Consider the following 22,356-nt stretch of genomic DNA (forward strand, 5'->3'; position numbering starts at 1 on the left):
GGTCCTCTTGGTTGTGGACCGTCTTCATCGGATGTTGCTCCTGTGTTCACTTATGCAGAATCTCACCTTTCTGGTACTCATCATTACATTGTGAGAAAAGAGGTATTTAACCTTGTCACTGTACAACTTTTGTGTCTTCTTAACACCCAAGCGGTGTTTAAGCTGAAGTACGTCTGTTTTTTTTGTCTCAGTGAGTCTTCATACGCTGCAGTTCTTACATGGGTGGTGGTTCATCTCTAGAGATAGTGCCCATGGTCTACTTGTTCTTGGTCAGGTGTGAACCAAATCTTCTCTGAGGTTCTTCCCTCTGTTAAAGACGAGGAGGTTGGAACAAAGGCGTGTCATACCTGAGTTTGCCTGTGTTCAGAATCCCCAATGTTTGTTAACTATTTTCCTGAGATGGTTGCACAAGCAGTGCGTGCAATAATATAACTGATCCTACTAATAGGTTCCTTTATGCGTTTGCCCAATAGAGCATCTCTTTTGTTATTGTGTCTTAGTTTTATGCATGATGTAAATCCTTTATAGGATAATAGCAGTTTAATAGTAAGGCCCAGATTTACTGTTCTTTAACGGAAGGCAACGCCGCACCAAAGTTGTTACGCTGCCTCGCGTCAAAGAGAGAGCGAGAGAAGAAATGCTTCACATCAACTAAGAAATGGTGGGGCATATTACCAAGGGGGGGGCGATAGGCAATTATCGCCTATTTAGCGGCTGTTTTCGGCCTCTAAGCGGCGATAATTCTATCGCCCTATTAGCAAGCTGTCGCTAACTGATGTTAGCGACAGCTTTTAGGCGATAGCGAGCGGTTTGGGGCCCACTTTGCATGTCAGCGATGTTTATCGCTAATGACATGCAAAGTGCACGTACCAAACCAGTTAGCGACTGAAAGCAGTCGCTAACGTCGCTATCACCTATTAGCAAGGCAGGCGTAGCGTTGGAAATATTCGCACTAAGCACGAATATCTCCAAATACTAACACCTGCCCAGACCAGTTCTTAGCCATGTCATCCAATGGGAGGTGGATAACATGGCTAAGAGCATTTCGTCGCTAATGCGTGAATATCGCTGTATTCTCAGCGATATTCACGCATTTCGCTGCTATCGCTGGATATTTTAGCACAATGGAGAAAAACGTTGCTAATAGCATGTTTTCTCCGCTAACATATCCAGCGATAGGCAGCGATAAAAAAAATCGTCGTTAAGCCTACTTAGCGATAAATATCGCTACTTGTTGGTAATATGCCCCAGAGTCTTTTTCTGCCCCTTTGCGCTGGTGCACGTTTGCCGACCATGCACCAACGCACACACCCTTCTTCCATAGTGCAACGGTGTGTGCGTTTTTTAAAACATAGATTTTGGAAGAAGCCTCTTTCTGTGAAAAAAACTATGCTTTAAGATTTTTTTCCCATTTTATGTGTGCTGTAAAATTCAGCACACATGAACATTTGGAAAAACTAAAAGTAATTAAAACATTTCTCCTCATTTGCCTTCATCAAGGATGCGTACAAGGTTGGCGCAAATCCCTGTCTACCAATGTGGGTAGAAAGGGACTTTCATCAAAACCTGTGGGTGGTTGCATGGGAACGCCCATGTACCACCCACGGAACGCCCCCCTTGACGCAAAGTAGCACAAAGCAGTATATAGCGCAACTTTGTGTTACTTTGGAAAACTATCCAACTCACATCCCGATTTGTGTTTCATATTAATTTCAACTCCAATATTTTGCAACAGGTGTGTGTGTCACTAAAAGTGGTGCAAACCCAGTACATAGCGTCAGTAAATCTGGGTCTACTTGTCTACGCTTGACCCCCAAACCTGTTGATATGTGAATAAATTCTCCTTAATCTTTAGTATTGTCCATATGCATGTTGGCAGTCAAATAGCAACAAAATTCTGCGGTCAGTACATTGCTGCCACAACTTAATGAGTACTTTGTGCGAGTTAAGATCTTCTGTGTTTCAAAACATTCAACATACAGATTGTACAGATAGTAATATAGTCATTGTTAGTGTGTTGCTTATGGAAGCCCCTTTTAATTGTTGATATATATTCTCTTTGAATTTAAATACATTCTCTTTCAAAGCTATTTCTACACAGTCGATGACAAAATAGACATGTGTCGTGTGGTCCCATTGACAGTTTCTTAGCAACAATTCAATGACCCTTATGGTGCCTTCAAGGGCAATGCTTGTATCAAGAGATTAACATCAAAACAGATAAGGATTTCAGTATCAGGTTCAGAGGAAAGTATGTAAGTAGCTTCATCTCTAAGAAAGTGGTCAAAGAATTGTGGCCTCAACTTCAGATTGGATACAAGTCAAGAGACCATTGATGTACCAGGAAAGGGCATCTTTCTCCATGACTCTTAAGCAGGGTATCAGAATATGGCACGCTAGGGTGGTCACCAATAAGAAAGTTTGATTCTTGCCTCTTGTCTTAACATCTTTCCTTCTGAAGATAGAATCTTTATTTGGAAACAAATTCTTTCAGTGGCATCATAAACTTATTTTTTTGTAGCTATTATGGTGGGAAAGTTGCCACAAAAAACCTTACTAGTACATGTTTTTGTATTGTAAGACTATAGCCCCTCTGTTATCTACTTATTTTATCTGGATTGAGTCATTGTTGGTAATTGCCGAACTGCTGCCTGCTCCATGTTCGATAGGTTTCTAAAAAAGAAACCTATGTTGTTCCATGCCTAGTAAACAATGCTTTCTGTTTTGTGTCTGCTTCAGGAGGAATACATTGAGAAGGGGAGATTTAACATTTCATCTTCAGGCCTGTATGAATATCGCCTGGCCTCTCTGCTTCTAAGTCTTTGAAAAAGTATATTTTAAACAATTCTAATAGTTCCATTCTGGTAGGGGCGGCATCATCATTTAGTACTGGTAAAAATCCTAGGACTTGTTTATGTTTATGTTTAAGGATTTCTAGAGCGCATGGCTGCCCGTCAGCGTCCCAGCGCTGATGAAGAGAACAGGCATGGACACATGAGGAGAATTAGGGGAACAGCCAGGTTTTTAGGACTTTATTACGTTCTCCTCCGCTCGGGATCACATAGGGCAAATTCATTGTTCACTGGAGGTTGTGGATATTCTCAAGTTTTCTCTCTTCCACATCCTCCTCATCTTCCTTATAAAGTAGGGGAGTTAAATTGAAATGAACTTCTGGTTCTGGATTGCTATGGAGTGTATACCCTGTCCAAAAGAGGGATTGTGGTTATGAATCCATAGAGTTACTAGTGCCCTTCTCCTCATTGCACCAGTTCTTGGAACCGACAACCAAGGGCCTCATTTATGAGTCCTGTTGCGGCACCGGAGCTTCACTTTTTTGACATTCCGGTGGCGCAATGTGCCCCGGCATATTTACAAGGCCACATTACATCATAAATGAGGCCCCAAATATTTTGGGTTGGTCCTACATTTTTGACCTTTCCACTATTTAATTTTGAACGGTAGTCTGATGTAGTATTCCTCAATGGCATAAGGGTAAATTGACTCATGTTTACAAAAACATTAATATATGCTTCCTAGGTTTTGTGGTCATGGAGTTGGCAATACTCTTTACATTGGAATATTTCCAGAAATGTAGTTGTTGAACACAAGTTCATGCAGATAGATCTTAGGTTTGTTACAATATGAGGTTGCCTCAGAGCTATTAAGTAGTGACTTTCCTTGAGGCATCTTTCTGTTCCTTTCTCCATGTCTCAGGGCATCTATCCCTCACTGGGCTTGGCCAGAAAGGCAATATGGGGCAGCCAGTGGTGGTACCTGATATCCTGGCTTGCCCCTGTTGACCTGTAGAGCTGCACTTGTTAATACACGCCTCAGGGAGCATTAAGATAGAAGTGGGTACAAAAACATACAAAAGGCCCTAGAACCCTTATTAACGTGCATAACATGTTTATCTTCACTTTCCTTAGCCAGTTAGAAGAATATTTGAGGTGTATGCCAAGGGGTAAACCCTGAAATGTGTCTTGTTTGTTGCACCCTCTCCGAAAAGTTTTATGTTTTCAAGAAACAAACTCCTATTGTTCTTTGAAAACAAAAAAAGTAATATCCCTGACATGAAGGGAGGTCTCTCTCTGCACTTTCTCCCTGCTTTGGAGAACTGTAATATTTGCAGATTTTCTGTTTTTAATCTCCTACATTCCTAACCACTTTATTTTGTATATTCGAGGTGGCAGATATGCCATTGGTGAAACCTTCTTCGGGCTTCCCTATCGGCACCATAAAAGTGTGGAGTTAATGGCGGCAGCTTTTCAATTAAAGACAACTTCTGTTATATATGCACAATTACAATGCACCTTGTCAACAGCCCACATTTGGTGGTAGAAATTGTGGCAGCAGTGAGAATTATTGTTGAATTTTCACACACAGGATTTCTCTCCAGAGTAGATTCTTCCATAGCATATGCAGCCATTTACGTGGAGTGTTCACAGAGTACTATGTGTACGGTGAATTCTCCATCCCCTAGTTAGCGTGGAGGCACTTTGCCAAATTATCACAACCACAACTAAGCATGGGCGAATTTTGCGAATCTGGCGTTCGCGAATTTTGCGAATTTGCGAACTCGCAATCCGCAAAATCCGCGAATTCTCGCGATTTTTATTTTTTTTGTATTCGCAAGGGTTTCTGCCAGTTCGCGAGGGTTTGGTACTAGTTCGCAATTGCGAACTTACTTGTCGGCTCGCAACGGTCGCGACTATGTTGTTTCTACGTCTGGTTCATCATCACAGCCTACCAGCACCCTCTGTTTCACCACTGCCACCCTCTGTTTCACCCATGCCACCCTCTGTTACATCAATGCCACCCTCCTGTTCATCATCACTGTAGAATATGGGGGGGAAAGCAAGCACACCTGCCCTGCTTCAACTGACATGAATTAATTTTGGGTTAATTTATTAATGTGTCACTGTTTTAAAATTCCAGGTCTGGCACCTACTTCCTTATCAGTAATTTGCTTTCTGTTGAAGTGCAATTTTTTTTCCAGGACCTTTGTGGCCTACTTGTAGCTATTCTATGAGCCTGCTGTGAGGGTCAGAGCAGGGTCATACAATTGTTGCAACTAGCAACTGAACTCTGGAGGGGCCCCAGTCATGAAGCACTACAGGGAATGGTTACTAATGATGAGTTTGAACTCGTGCACCTGCCGAGTGCCTTCAGTTTGGCAAAACTCGTTTTTCTGCAATTTTGCGGGATTCGCGGGGCGTAAACACGCGCGAGATCGGATTCGGAAGCCGCGAATTCGTGCGACTATGCGATTTCTTTTTTTGCGGCGTGTTAGTTCGCAAGGTTTTGTGAGTTTTCGCGAGCCGCTTGTAGCGCAAGGCGCGAAGTTACCCTCGCGGTCGTTCAAGGGCGCGGCCATCTTGTTTGCATGACGTATTTCCGTTTCCGGGCGCGAAGTGTAATCTCGCAAAGTGTGCGGCTCCCCAGTACAATTTCGCGAGTGTTCGCGATGAACATCTCACGCGAACTTACCTGCGCGGTCGTGAACGGGCGCGGCCATCTTGTTTCTCATTGATTGCTATGGTTCTGGGCATGCTTCTTGTATCCTCTCTAAATCTCTGCCATCCTTTGCTTGTTTTAAGTTTTTTTTGATCTATTTTACTTATTATCTGGCCCTCTATTTTTCTAGCCCTATATTTTTGTGTTTACTGCTACTTTTAGTTAATTTTAAACTACTTTTTTAAACTCTTTTCTTTTCTTCTCTTCCCTATTCTATTTTCTTTATTCCTTTCCGCCCAGACCATGGTGAAGGGAGCCGGGAAGCATCCCGAGAAGGGGAAGGGTCCCGCACCCCGTGCCCGGCTCCCGTGCGGTCGTTTGAGGGGGAGCTAGTGATGCCACTGGAGATCTTTAGCGCGGAGGAGGTGGCCGCACTAGTGTTCTATGTACAGCGCCACCTCCCCAGGACCATCATGGCAGGCGGCAAGATCGGAGGCGGGTACGGGATGCAGGAGCGCCGGAAGCGGTGGGATAAGGTGTGCCGGGCCATGTACCACCACTCTCGGGTCCTGCGCACCTACAACCAGGCCACCCACCGCTGGACGGATGTCCTGACCCGTGAACGAGATCTGCTCGACCTGCTTGGCCTCAAGATCCCTGGGCTTGGTGAGTGGTAGTAGTAGCTATTTCTTTACTACTCTGTTTTCTCCTGCTGTGTTATTATATTGCAATTTTTTTTGTTTTTACCAAGAGCAATAATGCTGCTCATTACATTGTAGGTAAATTATATTTCAAAATCTTCTGTGCATTTCAGGTGCACTGCTCTCCTTCTCAGTAGTGTTGCTACTATGCTTATTTGTTTTCGATTTTGTGTTCATTTCATTGGCCTGTGAAATTATGTATGAGTGTAGTTTAAAGAACTGCGTAATGCTACACACTAAGGTTCAGATTTTTAATTACCGGCGCATCCCTGCAAAGTAGCAGGGATGCGCCAGTAATTGTGCGCCACGCCACTATCACCCATGGTGCGCCGTATTTACAATGCGGCGCACCATGGGCCCAAAACGTCACCAAAGCGTTACCCATCTGTGCCGTAAGGGCGGCGCATTGCTGGAGTTGCGTGCAACGATGGCGCAGCTCCATCAATGCTCTGGGGTGCCCTATCTCCCCAATGCTGCGTCAAGCCGTACGTCTGCTTCAAGCAGGCGCAGGGTTTGAGTCACGCATCATTGTCGTTAAAGTGAGTGATTGAAAGGAACGCCCTCCCTTTCGCCGGAAAGCCCCCTGATGGCACTGGGCTTTACAACGTGATGCATCTCCCATATGCGTCACGTTGTTAATATACGCCGCACCATTGCGCCTCTTTTGTGCTGCCGCTGCGTCACAAAAGTCATGCAACAATGGAGCAAAAGAGCCGCAAGGGGCTTCTAAATCAGCCCCTACAGACTCAAGTCCAGTCCTTCCTTTGTACACATGGCGATAAGAATAAATAGTGGTGGTGGATTGATAGTTTGAGTATTTTAATGACTGGTTAATGTAGTAGGAAACTTTAGTGTTGTCGCTGATCTGCAATCACAATGGACTTTGGCTGTCACTTCGCGTGCTGCGGACTGCTGCCTGCCAATCCTAGGCAAACCTTTTTAGTACTTTGTTTAGTGAGTTACATAAGAATTTTCCAATTCGACGGTCCGCAAATCAAGCAATACTAATAACGTAGTAGACCACATGAGATTGGTCAATAATATATCCTGTGGAATAGTTGTCTATTTGCTATTTCGCCAAAATATTTTTTTAGTTCTTTTGAAATATTTGATTTGGTTGACAAATATCATTCATGTTTTCTGTTTTTCTTTCTTTCATGTTGTACATCAGCTTCCCACAGGGGCAAGAGGAGGACACAGGAGGAGGAGGAGGAGGAGGAGGGTGCTGTTGAGGATGCAGGCCAGGATCGGGCAGGCGAGGGCTCCTTTGCTGGCCCCAGTAAGTTTTAATTTTAATATAGAGTACTTATTTTTTCCCAGCGTTCCTCATTCGATTTTGTCTAAATCGTCTTTGATCTTCTTGTAGACTGGATCTAAATTCTTATCCTGCCTCGACTATGACTCCGTGTGGTATTACTAGATTATTCTTATTAGTCTGTCTGTGTAGCTAACTAAGATTGCACATTTGGCAATTCCATTGGACTCCCATTCTAGTCAGCAATAGCTCTATGCACTGAGTGCAGTCCTCTGGGATTGTCCATAATGTCTTTTCAAGTCTTCTAAATGTTTATGCTTTGACAATTGCCAACAATAAAAAGGTGAATGACCACCAAGAAAGAATAAGATACTACTTTACTTTTGGTTTGGATAGGAGGACAATCCATTCTACTACTGTTGCAGGGACAAATCTGCACAAACAGAACTATGGACACTAAATAATGCATTGCTTAGCTTATCAATTATAATAGGTGCTGTTAGACTTTCCACATACCTCAGTGATAGCAGACTTTGTAGTTGAACCCCCAATCTCCTTACTGACTAGATAGTGTGGCCGAGTCATTTAGCTCCCAAAGTCACCGATAATTATTCCCCCAGAGGCACGGACTCATGCTTGCAAAAATTGCAAAACCTTTAGCTCATCCACTCTAGTCTGGAGGACCAAAAACCACAGAGTCTATTTAAGTTTAAAAGCTTTATTAAAAGTAAACACATTTATTAAAATCAAGTTTTTCATAAAAGTAAACATTTAACTGAAAATGGAAAAGTGCTTAGTGCTGACGATTAATTGGACACATTTCTTGTGGTCGAGCCGAGCTCTCACCTGGTTTGAAATTGATCCTGCTCGTGTTCTTAGAAGTCAAGCTTCTGTCTGTTAGGAGAAAAAGTGGTGCGTGTTAAAAATAAAAAGCAAGCATTCATCAGTTGTGCCAAAAAGTGTAGCAAGACAACAGCTTTCCCTGGAAAAAGGGACATTTTTACTTTAGAGTAGACAGTCACAAATTATTAAATTGTATACTGTTTTTTTCACATTTCTTTCTTCCTCCTAGACCAAATATTATATAGTAGTGAGTGGTGTATTCTAACATTATTAAATGTACTTTGTAGGTGGAACATCTGGATGCGGGGCCAGCGCGGAGGTGGTGGTGGCATTGGACGAGGACAACTCTGGGGAGGAGGCGGTGGAAGTGCCGGACAATTCTGTGGGGGATGAGACGGTGGTGGCGGGCAGAGGTAAGCTATATATTCCTTACTTATTGAGATTGAAGACTGCAGAGTGTGCTTTCTGCACGGTGTATTATAAATAAACCAGGTAATAGCCTCCTCTAAATGTACTTCGACTTAGCTGTGAAGTTTTTGGCGAGAAGAATCCCAATCAGATCTGAGATGAACTTGATGGATGGGATGAACGAAAAGCGAAAGAAGGGTGTAAGTAAGTGTGGAAGGACGAGAAATGTAATGATGACTGGCAAAGAAGAATGATATGTGTTTGCTTGGTCCCCGAGGTGGCTGGGAAGGAAAGAATATGGTATGGTGCATGGCTGGGTGAATGATGAAGCAAGGATGGGTGGAAGGAGAACAGCCTGGGTGGGTGAAACAGAAACTGTATGTGTGCATATACTTTGAATGGATGGATGCCTGGATCATTCATGGTACTATCTGACTCTTAGATAGCATATGTGTATCTAGAGAGAGTTGACGGTCACTGGATGAACTAAGTGTTACTTTGAAGAGCATGTAACACCGCACCCGCACGTGCGTTCCAGTGTAGGAAAGGCAAGGAAAAGAAGTTGTAATTTTGTCCAAATACTACCATGAATAGTAGCAGTAGTTTGTATTGCAACTGCAAGCACAGCATATATCCGGTTATTACGGTGCACACTCCCTACCTCTCTTAATAACTTTAGTTTAGTAGTAGTACGTCATTCATGTGTGGGTGTATCACTGTTCACTCAATAATAAGCAAAGCACCTAAAGTCATCCCATATGTCATCAAATACATACCATGTGAAGTGATAGATAATCAGATTATTTAGCTTCTTCATTTTCCTTTTCTAATACTCATTTGCATTGTAGGGTGAAAGCTAAATTAATTAAGCATTAGCCCTTTTAACAGAGTATTCTCAGTGCCACCCGTAATAGAAAAATAAGAGCTTCACCACCTGCATGTACTGGACCGGTACAGTAACGCAAGTCTGTCTCACTCACCATGGTGTGCATCTGTTTTTCTCGGGTGCAAGTTCACTGCGCTGGCATTATGCCGGCTTGCATAAGATAAGGTACCAATTTTCCTAAACAAGAGAGAAGAAGAAGAATAAGACTGGTGTACTGTCATAGTCGACTGTAATGGAAGTCCATAGTGCTCGTAGAATTTGTTCCTTAAACTCCCACTAATGTTAGGGCAAGGATGAAGAAGTCGGAGGTTACATAGATACTGTCCTCAATAGTTATGAACTGTGCTTTCAATTTGCTACTTGTACTGTGACACAACTTTCTGCTCAATCATTTTGTGTTAATCTTAAGGAGCATTGGTTACAGACTATGTCTTTCTTTCTTCATATAGTTGCTCCTTCCAAATCCAAGAGACCATCGAGGAGGAGGGAGCTGGCTCGAATGGCCCGGCAACGGAGGCTTAATGCCACTGTCGCTGAATATCGGCGACTGGTGGCCCTGGAGGAGGAGGAGACGCAGTCTGGTACTACAACAACGTCCACTGGGACAGCTGCATCCTCCTCCGTGCGGGCTGCCAGCCAGCGCAGTGCTCCAGCGGTACGGAGCCGGGCTACCAAAGCCAAACGCCACCGCCGAGCAGCAAAGACAGCAGAGCCCCCCCACAGGATTTGCAAGGCACGCCGGCGCCGCTTATCCCTCAGACTGTCCTACCTTGAGCAGGAGGTCCTGAACTATAAGAACTTGGTGGAGGGCCTCCGCTTCGAACATGCCACCCTCGGCAAGGAGCATGATGCCCTGGCTGCTAAAGTCAACAGCACCCTGCCGTAGTGTCCCTTGCCCCTTTCTTAGAGACTTTTGGGGGGTGGGAATTGGGTTTTGGGTTTTTTGGGGACTTTTGAAGGACAATCGTTGGGGTTAGGGAGGGTCTTGCGGGAGATTATTTTGTTAGGGCTATAAAAATATACTTTTTGAAACTTTATCTGACTATACCAGTTTTTTACTGCTTTTGAGTCTGGTGGGTGGGGGTTTAACAGTAAGTTTGTTTTCCTGAATAGTCCTAGGACTTTAGTAGTACTACCGTCAATCTCTCGTCTCTCCTAATACTCCATTATACTACCTCCAACCAAACGCTTATCTTACCTGTAATTTCTGTTTGAAAGTAGGGCAGGGCCCAGGGCTGGCTCCACAGGAAATGGCGATTAAGGTTGCAATCCAGGGCGGCTGAAATTTCCTCCTCATTGCGGTGGTACTAGTGGTGTGACACAGTGGCAGTTGCATGGCTATGGAAAAAAAGAAAATGAAACCTGGTTTGACCTTACTGTAGCATTTCAACGGTACGATAGAGAATATAGCAGGTGACAGTACACTAGACTACAAAAGTGCCACAATGTAGCCTAACAAATGGTAAAGTATTGATAGTATAACTTGTACTTGTGTAGGATTTCTTTGACATTGGCTACTACTACAAGAAATAGTACTGAAGCTGAGTAAGTCTAGAATATATCCTCGGATTCCTTCACCAGCCTGTTGTTATGACCTTATCCTCCCCAGCAAGTGTGTGGAATTATTGATGTCATTTAGTCACACATCAAGCAAAACCACACAACCCGGGGGAAGAGGGTTAGGGTTTGTAAAATGGATGGGAATGGGGGTTTCTTTTTGGGTAGGTTTTGTTGAGAGGAAAAAAAAAAAGCACAGCATGGACAAACAATAATTGAACATAAAGACATTTTTGGGTACAAAGCTAACCATAAATCTTTTACGTGACATAAAGGAAGTGCATGCACTACTGAATGCATTGTTACAGAAAAGTAAGTAGTACTTTCGACAACCGTGAATGACAGAATGCGACAGTACAGGGCTACATTAAATTAGGTTTAAAAAATAGCCGAAGTAAAACCTATAGAATGGCTGTAGGGATCAATTTAGAAGCAGAGAGAGATCCAAGAAATGCAGTCACACACACTCATTGAAGAAAAGAAGAATAGATACTGTATCTGTATTGTTGTAGTTGTCCTGTTGAATTTGGTAAGTAAGTTGCATGCAGCAAACCATTCCTCTTATTAGCGGCACTCCTCCATTCAAGCTGACGCTTCGTCCATCAATGTTGGTGACCAGAAGACACCCTGTCCACTGCCTGCCTGACAGATGCTGAATTGCGGCTCGCTAATGTGAAGCCTGACTCCATCCTTTTTTCCCCATTGCACAGACTGAAACCCGGCCTGTAATTATTGAACGAAAAACAGCACTGATAAATAAATATAAGGTATGTACGCTGTGTAGTGCAAAAAGTCACACTTTGATTTTCCTAATAGACAGTACAACATTTTTGAAAGTGCGTACTCTGTCTGAGTCACCTTTTGAAGGATAAATGAGTATAGGCAAATTAATTTAGTGGATCTTTCCCTCAAGCTAGGTGTACTGTAAACTGTGTTTTAGAACAAAATTAGACCTTCCCAGCAGTGCTTCCACCCAGACCCTTACTAAAGCCAGTTGCAAAAATGTAGAAGACCCCCATTCAGATCTCAAAAAACGAGGCCTAGCAGAAAACTGGTGACAAAACGTACTTCGAAAGTAAAAGTAGGCCCAAATACCCCCTTACCCAACCGTGGATTGTATTCAAACCACTTGCAAGAAAGCAAAAGTATCCATAGCCAGCATCGCTCGAAGACTCGAAAAACTCCCCCACCCAAACACATGCAATAGAAATACTGCTAACCCTAACGAGCCCTAAGTTAAGAATAGTGGCAGAGGCTTTCTTTAACTATGCCAAATCCCCCCTTTCCCACCATGGATTTTCTTCAAATGACTTGCAACCAAAATTACACATTCTCACGAGTGCTCTAAGACCCCAGAACTCAGTTGCAAAAATCTAGAACACCCCAAAACACATGTAATCCTGCTGCTAGGGCTAACCCTAACGAACCCTAAGTTACAAAAAGTGCCAAAAGGCTTTTCCTTATGGATTTTGTCCCAACCACTTCTATCCGGTATTAGACATTCCCAGGAATGCCCCAAGACCCGCCAACCCTCCCGCCAAAAAGCACAACACCCCCAAACTGCCCAAAAGCAAAATCTCATACTTACAATATTTCTCGGCCTTCGGTCCAAACGCGCTGTGCAGCTAGGCCATAACTCCAGTTTTCCACCACGGATTTCCTGAAAAGCAAATGCAATCAAGATTAGAGTGTCCCAGCAGTGCTCCCAGACCCCAAAACTCACCCACAAACAGCCGCCCCCCCCCAAGAGCTCCTCAAAGGCAAGCAAGTCAGCAAAAACACACAAAAATTTCCGCCTCCGATTTGGTCCAAACCACTTTTATCCGGTATTGGAGCTTCCCAGCAATGGCCCCAGGGCCGTCAACCCAGGAGAAAACGATTAGAAGACCCCCAAACAGCCAAAAAGCAAAAGTACAAAAATGGGGACTTAGTCATTTTTTTGCCGATTTCCCAAATCACTCCGAACGCGCTCTGCAGCTAGGCCCTAACTCCCCTCTGCCACTATGGATTTGCTTCAAACCTCTTGCAAACTAAAGTATCCATAGCCAGCAGTGCTCCCAGACCCCGAAACCCACCCACAAACACCAGGAAGCCCCCCAAACAGGCCCCCGAAAACGCTACATTGAGCAAAATGTCAGAAATAGCACAAAAAAAATCAGCGTGGATTTTGTCCCAACCACTTCTATCCGGTATTAGACCTTCCCAGGAATTCCCAAAAACCCGCCAACCCACCCGCCAAAAAGCACAACACCCCCAAACGGCCCAAAAGCAAAATCTCATACTTACAATATTTCTCGGCCTTCGGTCCAAACGCCCTGTGCAGCTAGGCCATAACTCCAGTTTTCCACCACGGATTTCCTGAAAAGCAAATGCAATCAAGATAAGACTGTCCCAGCAGTGCTCCCAGACCCCAAAACTCACCCACAAAAACCCGGAACCCTCACAAAGAGCAACTCAAAGGCAAGCAAGTCAGCAAAAACACAAAAAAAATTCCGCCTCCGATTTGGTCCAAACTACTTTTATCCGGTATTAGAGCTTCCCAGCAATGGCCCCTGAGCCGTCAACCCAGGAGAAAACGAGTAGAAGACCCCCAAACAGCCAAAGAGCAAAAGTACAAAAATGGGGACTTAGTCATTTTTTTGCCGATTTCCCAAATCACTCCGCCCGCGCTCTGCAGCTAGGCCCTAACTCCCCTCTGCCACCATGGATTTGCTTCAAACCTCTTGCAAACTAAAGTATCCATAGCCAGCAGTGCTCCCAGACCCCGAAACCCACCCACAAACACCAGGAAGCCCCCCAAACAGGCCCCCAAAAACGCTACATTGAGCAAAATGTCAGAAATAGCAAAAAAAATAGGTGTGGATTTTGTCCCAACCACTTCTATCCGGTATTAGACCTTCCCAGGAATGCCCCAATACACGCCAACCCACCGGCCAAAAAGCACAACACCCCCAAACAGCCCAAAAGCAAAATCTCATACTTACAATATTTCTCGACCTTCGGTCCAAACGCGCTGTGCAGCTAGGCCATAACTCCAGTTTTCCACCACGGATTTCCTGAAAAGCAAATGCAATCAAGATTAGAGTGTCCCAGCAGTGCTCCCAGACCCCAAACCTCACCCACAAACAGCCGGATCCCCCCCCAAGAGCTCCTCAAAGGCAAGCAAGTCAGCAAAAACACCAAAAAATTTCCGCCTCCGATTTGGTCCAAACCACTTTTATCCGGTATTAGAGCTTTCCAGCAATGGCCCCTGAGCCGTCAACCCAGGAGAAAATGAGTAGAAGACCCTCAAACAGCCAAAGAGCAAAAGTACAAAAATGGGGACTTAGTCATTTTTTTGCCGATTTCCCAAAGCACTCCGTGCGCGCTCTGCAGCTAGGCCCTAACTCCCCTCTGCCACCATGGATTTGCTTCAAACCTCTTGCAAACTAAAGTATCCATAGCCAGCAGTGCTCCCAGACCCCGAAACCCACCCACAAACACCAGGAAGCCCCCCAAACAGGCCCCCGAAAACGCTACATTGAGCAAAATGTCAGAAATAGCAAAAAAAAATCAGCGTGGATTTTGTCCCAACCACTTCTATCCAGTATTAGACCTTCCCAGGAATGCCCCAAGACCGGCCAACCCACCCGCCAAAAAGCACAACACCTCCAAACGGCCCAAAAGCAAAATCTCATACTTACAATATTTCTCGGCCTTCGGTCCAAACGCGCTGTGCAGCTAGGCCATAACTCCAGTTTTCCACCATGGATTTCCTGAAAAGCAAATGCATTCAAGATTTGACTGTCCCAGCAGTGCTGATATCAAAAAAAGGGAAATAAGGGAGGACGATTTTTAGTGGGGTCCAATAGTACTTGTCCTAGAACGCAGTAAGCAACAATCGGTGTACAGAGTTCCCCAGGGAGAGCTAGAATTTATAGCTCAACCAGTACTCTCTCTCGCTCAATTAGACAAGGGGTGATGTGAGGGTCTAGAGTGCATGATGAAGACCCTTATTCCAGAATGTAAGGATACCTCACACAGGCTACCGGCAGCACCACAACTGTAGTCCCAGCCGATGACCGTCCAGCGTCATCATCGGTATCCTGCTCCTTCGGCAGGCTGGCGGTACAATGCCCGTCGGGCAGCGATAGGAGCTGCACTTTGGCGGAGATCTTCTATTCTGGGCCAGCGGGTGTGTGTGTGTGAGGGGCCTAAGGGAGTGCAATCGTGAGCAGGGTGGTGTAGTTAAAAAAAGTCAGTAGAGTCCTGTTGGTGATTATTTTAATGGTCAGGCTCACTGCTTTGATTAAAAGTTACAGGGGTATAGAGGGGTGGTAAGCAATGGGACCAACCCTTATAGTGAAAAAACGGTCGACATGTTTCACGCCCTAAGGGCGATTCATCAGGACCTATGTGCTCATAGGATTGCTCGGATCCTCTAAGTTAGGAGAACACCAGTATACGACCTGTAACAGTGTCGTACAGAAGTGGTTCCACGCAGGGGACTTCCTGGGAACTGAAAGAACAATGAAAAGAAACAACAAAACAAAAACAGACACAAATGATGGCACCGTTAATCTGACTTTAGATATATTTTGTTCGTGCCTATATTCAGAGTGTCAGAGCATGCGTGCCCGGTGGGTGACCCTGTCTAAGAAGTGACAGCGTATGGTGCTATTGTGGGAGAGAGAGGATTATAATTAATTTAGTGCGTGTAAGCGTCTCGCACTGTGTAATGCTGCCGTTCTGGCTCGCTATAACTTGCATGCTCAAAAAGAATGCCGCTATACCGGCCATGCAGCATGCGTGGTGGATCAGGTCATCACGTGGCATGATCAGTGTCAATCATACACCTAAGGGTAATCACGCGGCGTGTGACAACAGTGTTCAGAGGTAGTGGTCTCAAAATTTAAGCCATATACAGTAAAGTAGCCACACAGAACGAACCAAAAATCGTAGTTTGACACTCTGTTGAACAGTAACTTCAAACGCTGGTGCTTAGTTCTTATCAACCAGCGCGCATGGGGGGTGCATATGTATCCGACTCCGATCGCAAGGGAGGCGGGTAAACCAGAAGCAAGTGCCCTTTAAAAACCTGGTAGTGTATGCGGGAAAATTTTACAGATCGGCGGTACACTTACCCTTGCTGTTTCCTTAAGGGAGCCTCACGAGCTGTCCAGGTGGGGCCAGCAGCGAGTGAGGAGATCCTGGGGGGAAATGAGAGCAGCCCGCGGGATATTTAAGTAGAGCCAACCGGGCTTCCGTGATCAGAGATTTGAGGGAGACTGCGTGCAAAGACAGCTCGCGAGCGGTATTACGGCCCAACACCTTACCTCAAAAGTCGCTGCAGGCAGGCTTCTCTGCACCTACCCCTCCCACAGGAAACTCGATAACTAGACAGCCGGCATGATAGTCAGGCAATGTCCGGGTTAGATAAGGGAAACGTGCGCGCGCTGCGAGGGTGTGTTCGTCAAGTTGCTAGGTGACTGCACGCAAGGGTAAACAGAGAGGAGGGGTTTGCTTAGGGACGGCGCAGGCCGGGCATAGTAAAGCGGGCGCCATCTTGGAGTGGACTGAGATGTCTTAGTAAGGCATACATTGGCATGTGAAAGTGGACAACAGGTCCAGAATCATGACTATCTGGCGAGTGTCGTCCAGGGCACCCCATCGTTTAATCCCAATGTTTCGCACTGCAATCGGTGTATCCATCTCTGTTCACGTTTAAAAAGTGCTCGTTGGTTGAGATGTGGTAGGGACTCGATAACAGTCCACCGAATGCTTTCTGGAGGATGGTTCCTATCCTTGCAATGGTCATAAAGTCTGGTGTGTGTTTTACGACATCGAATGTTGCTGTTATGCTCCATAATCCTTTGCTTTACAGGGCGCATAGTCATCCCGATATATAACAATTCACAAGGGCAGATCAAAACGTAAATACACCTAGAGCTGTTACAGTTCGTGTGTTTGCTAAAGGTCCACGTGAAATTGTTATTAAGTACAATGGTCTTGCCCTGGATGGTCTGTGGGTATACGACGCAAGTACCACATCGATAATGTCCAGTTACTGGGGGCAGGTCCCAGAGTGTGTTGACAGTTTGGATGCAGGTTTTCTTGGGACGGGTATGGATAAGGGTGTCTTTAAGGTTTGCCGTCCTTTTAAAAGCAAAACGTGGGCGTGGTAACTCCATCCCTGCGGAGTTGAGAATGCCCCAGTGTGTGTTGACAGTTTTTTTGATAAATGAAGAATTTCTGGTAAATGAGGTAACACAGGTAATCTTGTCGTCCGGTACCTTGGGATGCACCTCAAGCAAAGCCTCTCTGTTATTATTGAGGGCTCTTTTGGTAGAATCTTTCAGAAGGCGGGTGGGATATCCACGTTCCAGGAGTTTGGTTTGTAGGGAGCGTGCTTGTCGTTTGTAGTCATTGGTAGAACTGCAATTTCTCCGGAGGCGGAGAAATTGACCGAATGGTAGATTGTCCCTCAGGGATCTCGTATGGTGACTATTGTAAGGCAACAGGCTGTTCCTGTCAGTCTCCTTTTTGTAAAGAGTAGTGCTGATTGTAGTGGGTTCCAGTACTATGGTGAGGTCCAAATAAGGAATAAGGGTCTTCATCATGCACTCTAGACCCTCACATCACCCCTTGTCTAATTGAGCGAGAGAGAGTACTGGTTGGGCTATAAATTCTAGCTCTCCCTGGGGAACTCTGTACACCGATTGTTGCTTACTGTCCCAGCAGTGCTCCCAGACCCCAAAACTCACCCACAAACACCCGGAACCCCCCCAAAGAGCACCTCAAAGGCAAGCAAGTCAGCAAAAACACAAAAAAATTCCGCCTCCGATTTGGTCCAAACCACTTTTATCCGGTATTGGAGCTTCCCAGCAATGGCCCCAGAGCCGTCAACTCACCCGCAAAGAAGTAGAACACCCCCACAAGTGCTGAGTCTTTCTTCATTGGGCGTAATCCAGCCCTCTGCTTTGATAGAAATAGGAGTCTGGAGGAGGAGGATAGAGGAGCATGTTCTTCTGAACTTGTGAACCTGAGGAATGCAGACTGCGGTACCTTCAAATCAATAAGCAAACAAGTGAAGACAGTTCTGCTGATGGGCTTGTTTTTGTGATTAGGTGATTAAAGTTTGAATTATATTAACTGTGCACATCAAAGAAAGACAGACACACAGGAATAAAAGTGAATAAGGACGAAGAAGAAAGTTTTTGATTCATTGCTCATTTTCAGGGCTCGGTGTCAGGGAATAAGAATAAGAGTTTGTCATCATACTCTGCAAATTCAGGCAGGGTGAGGTCAGTGTCACCGAACGGAGAACAAATTCCCTCATCTACGTTGCTGTCCTCCTCGTCTTCATGCGGCGTGCTTTCTCATACTTTGTAATCTGGTGGTATGAGGTGCTGATTCATCTTGATCATTGTTAACCTCTCCACATTTTTGGGCGAGAGGCGGCTCCGTTTGGGAGTTACAATGCCACCAGCAGCACTGAAAACACGTTCAGAAGACACACTTGCGAGTGGGCAAGACAAGTAGTTAAAGCCAGGTTGGAGAGCTGTGGCCACAATTCTTTTTTCCCATGCCAATACGCCAATGAATCAGCATTAACATAGACCTCTGTTGAGTCATTCAGATAGTCCTGCACCATCGACTCAAGGCCCTCCAAGGTTCCTCCACTTTGCTTAGCTTTTGCTGTGACCTATGAGAACCAAACCCAAGCCGATTTTGCCAATCCTCTTCTGCATCCAATGTTACTGTTGTGTCTGGTGCAGATGATCCGGTTGCCGGTGTCTTTAACGGCTGAGAGGTCACTTGTGCCACAGCCGCAGGTGCAGAAGTGGATTGTTTTGACTGGGGATGGCCTGCTGATGCTGATGCTGATGTACTGCCTTTTCCATCAATTTTCTGCCGTTCTCTTTCAAACCTCTTGGCTGACATGGCTAGCCAACGGTTGTACTTTGTAACATCTTCATCAGCTAAAGGAAAGAATGCTCGGCCTGCCAGCGCCTTTTTGTAGCGTGGATCCAGAATAGTAGCACAAATGTAATGCTGGTGTGAGTGGATCATTTGAAGACGTTCATCACCTTGTAGGCGCTCTAATAATTTCTCCGCCAAAACAAAAGGGTCTTTGTTTTTTTCATCTTTTTGAAACACAGAAGACACCTCCTTCAGTTGGTGCTCCAGCATGTACAACAATGGGATAGCTTTTCCCAAATTACAGTCCTCCTTGCTGACTGCACGCGTGAAGACCTCAAAAGGATGAAGCATGCGTGTCAGGCTTTTAACTATGTCCCATTGCGCCGCACCCATCCTCAGGTCCTTCTGAGCTGTACCCTGTTTTAAGAAATAGTGATCGAGTACCGTATACTGCTCATACAGACGCTCAAGCATGTAGAAGGTTGAGTTCCAACGTGTTGCCACCTCCTGGATGAGTGTTTTCACTGGCATTCGACGTTCATGTAGCAGGCTCCTCAGATGCTTCCGGGCCTTAAAAGAATGGCTGAAATGGTTGCACATTTTTCGGCAGGTGTCCACTACCTCATACGCTGGACTGTCTTTATCACTCAAGAATTTTTTGACAACCAGGTTTATACAGTGCGCCAAACACGGCACTCTGAAATACTGACCCAGCTCCATGGCCTTAACTACATTGGAGCCATTATCCGTGGAAACATAACCAATCTGGCGTTTTTTTGGGGACAGCCAGTCAAGGACCTTTGTGTTAAACTCATCCAAAATGTTTTGTGCTGTGTGAAGTTTCTCCAAATCAAACATGGCTAGTGTTGCATGTTTCCGAGCAGCTTTGAAAACTTGGTCCGGGTCAACACCTGCGTTTAGCTTTGCTTTAACCCCTGAAAAAGAGACCCAGTGTGCAGTGATGCACATGTAATCAGCGCCTGCGCCACTGGTCCACATGTCTGTTGTCAGATGTATAGTGTGAACAGCACTCTTCTGCAAAGCTGCCCCAATCACCTCCAGCACATCTTCATGTGGTGCTGGAACCGCAACTCTGGCAAAATAGAACCGGCTAGGAACCTTCCATTTAGGGCAGAGCGCTGCCACTAATTCTAGAAAACCAACACCTTCTACAAAAGAAAAAGGGAGACGGTCCAGAGATAGCATTTTAGCCAGCTTAGTGTTATACAGACGCGTCAGTGGGTGGTTGCGTTCATATTGCACTTCTGTAAACAGCATCTTTTTAATGTTGCCCTGGACCAAGCATTTACGGGATGATGATGATGATGATGATATCTTCGACCCAGTTACGCTCGCTGATGAACTTTTTCGCATTGGTGTCTCACTCTCTCCCACACTCTTAGTGTGGCTCACATGGGGTGTGCTGCTGACAGGGGTACTGGGTGTAAGTGAAGTGTTTGACACGTCTTCTTCCTCCTCGTCATCATCAGATGAAACAGCATTACGTGCAATTCGGGCTTCCTTGATCGCCTGTAGGTGCGCAAACCTTTTGACAGCGTGCTTTCTTTCAAGATGACCTCTCTGGCCTCCGGTACCATAGTTGGAAGCAAACTTACCACGACTAACTGCCAACTTACAAATGCTACAAATGGCAAAGTTTTCCTTTTTTTCGGCAAACACTAAAGAAGTCCCAAACTGCGGACTTGAAATGTCTTTGGGGGCCGGAGGAGGCGGCGATACTGGTGGTGGTGGTCCTGCTGCTAATGCCAGATGAAGTGGAGGATGTGGATTGCCAAACTTCAGTACGTTTTGCACTTTCACCACCACTAATTGAGGTCGAGGTGGATGGAGGTCCCTTCTGGCGACTAAGAAATATGGAAGCGGTAGGTGTTGGTGTACTAGTTAACTCCAATGATTGTGGTGTTTCTTCCATTGCCTCCTCGTCGACAACATCATCACGCTCAGCAGCTTCTCGGGCTAGGGTCAAAATGTCATTTTGCTGCATGCCCGCTGGGGCTGCAGTGACCTTTATGATGACTGCGTCGTCGTCGTGAGAGTCTTCATCAGCAGGAGTATCCGCCACTTCTTGTTGAGCCTCATCACACTCCATAACTATGAGTCTTTCGACGACCTTCCTTTTACGCTTAAGTACCTTTGTCAGATCATGGTGTGCCTCACTCTCAGACGGCAGTGGTGGTTCCCAAGTTTGATCCATATCATCAGAAGGAGGTGGGCTTGTAGAAGATGTAGACACCATCCTTGATCTTTTCCTTGCTAGGGATGTGGAACCCAATGAATGATCAGGAGTGGCTTCCTCAAATGATACCTCGGCTTGAATGTCGATTTCCTGATTTGCCCCTACTTCGGGAGGAACAACTATTGTGGGCACTTGTGCCCCTCCATGCACCTCTGCTTGCACATCTCCTTGTGCTGCCTCTCCTTCCACATGTACTTGGGCTTGTACTCGAACATGTGGTTGTTGCTGCGGCTGTGGTTGTTCAACACTTGTCAGATGAGTTACAACAACCTGTGTTGATTCAGGGACATTGCTGCTACTTTCTTGCGTTGAGCCAACATCACTGGTCGATGGTGATTGAAGAAGTACACTGACTGCCTCTGCAGCACTCAAGGGCTTGGACTTAAGTTGGCGTGGTGGTGGTGGAGGCACTGAGCCCAATGGAGCGGGGGTGCTGCTCCCAGCTTGGTCCCCAGCAGATCCCGCTGCTGCTGCAGGCGTACTTTTTTTTTTTACTCCCAAAAAACGCGGCCGCCGGCACACCAACCTCCTTGGTAACTTGCTTCTTCTGCTCCTTACTGGCAACTTTCTTGCTAGAGGAGCTACGGAGAACTTTTTTTGGGGCCATCTTCTTCAGAGCAGGTCAGAACAGCAGGCCGCAGTTGCACGAGCTGCAGAGTTGTCTGTGGCCAGACATGACGTCGCGTGACGTTATGCTGCACACACACACCGCTGCAGGACTTCTTCCTGGCACTGGTGGTTCTCTTGAGTCTTGTGCACCTAAAAGCAATGGAAGACAGAGGAACATCAGTTGAGTTATACACCCCAAAAAAATAAAAAAAAACCAGAAAAATCAGCACAATTCCATGCCCTCCATGATGTTTAAATTCAAGACACCCCACAGAAAGACTAGGCCCATGCAACACTCACTAGTCACTACCCCTGGTGAAAAGGCCACAACAACAGGCCAAAAAAACGAAGATCACAGAAAAATCAGCACAATCCCAAGCCATCCAGCCCCTCCATGATGTTTAAATTCAAGGCAACCCACAGAAAGACTAGGCTCATGCAACACTCACTACCCCTGGGCATAAAGGTTGAAAACTAGGCAAAA

Source organism: Lissotriton vulgaris, chromosome 10 (assembly GCF_964263255.1).
Source record: "Lissotriton vulgaris chromosome 10, aLisVul1.2, whole genome shotgun sequence".
Taxonomy (NCBI): domain Eukaryota; kingdom Metazoa; phylum Chordata; class Amphibia; order Caudata; family Salamandridae; genus Lissotriton; species Lissotriton vulgaris.